Source organism: Papio anubis, chromosome 13 (assembly GCF_008728515.1).
Source record: "Papio anubis isolate 15944 chromosome 13, Panubis1.0, whole genome shotgun sequence".
NCBI classification, from domain to species: Eukaryota; Metazoa; Chordata; class Mammalia; order Primates; family Cercopithecidae; genus Papio; species Papio anubis.
Genome location: NC_044988.1, coordinates 104,822,767 through 104,823,504, shown reverse-complemented (window position 1 = coordinate 104,823,504; position 738 = coordinate 104,822,767). Strand labels below are relative to the sequence as shown.

Genomic DNA, 738 nt, shown 5'->3' with positions numbered 1-738 from the left:
GCGAAACCCCGTCTCTACTAAAAATACAAAAAATTAGTCGGGCGTGGTCGGCGCGCGCCTGTAATCCCAGCTACTCTGGAGGCTGAGGCAGGAGAATCGCTTGAATCCAGGAGGTGCAGGTTGTAGTGAGCCGAGATCGCGCCATTGCACTCCAGTCTGGGCGATAGCGTAAGCCTCCGTGCGAAGAAAAACAAAAAAACCACAAAAAACGATGGTTAGATGCCACGAAGTAGGTGGCAATGCCTTAACCGTATGCGTGTTGTCAGGCCCGAGGGCCTCTTCCATCCTTGTCAAGGGGAGTGCTAACCTTCTCTCCTTTCATACAACACGCCCAACGTTGCGTGAGGCTCCATATTTAAGGACCAAAACTGCAAGCACCTTTCGGTGAGGGCGACTTGTTATTCGCTATCTATGGAGGTACATTTACAGAAATGCCAGGGTCCAGTGTGAAACCACAACTGTTCGCATTCAATCGTCTTTATTACTTTGAACGTGTAAGAAATAAATCTACCATTTTTCGTGCCTTAATATATTCATAAAAGCAGCCAATTAGAAGCTGAGGGGAACAAACGGAAGTTCCGAGCGTCCTTCAGAGAAGTAGATTCCCCCGGAAACAAAACAGGGCGGGCGCGCACCTCCTGCGGTGACACGCCCAGCAGACGGCGGAAGGCGGGAAGGAACAGTCTACGGAAGTGGAAGGTTGGTAACGAATCAGAGAACAAGGATCGGAAGATCCGC

The 738-nt window shown here is 50.3% G+C and overlaps 1 non-coding gene across 1 annotated transcript; it reads right to left on the bottom strand.

Moving 5' to 3' along the window:
• Positions 1-203: 203 nt before the first annotated feature.
• Positions 204-329, bottom strand: LOC116270167. Its single transcript, XR_004178093.1, has one exon. It is a non-coding gene; the product is annotated as a U6atac minor spliceosomal RNA (small nuclear RNA).
• Between the last annotated feature and the right edge of the window lie 409 nt (positions 330-738).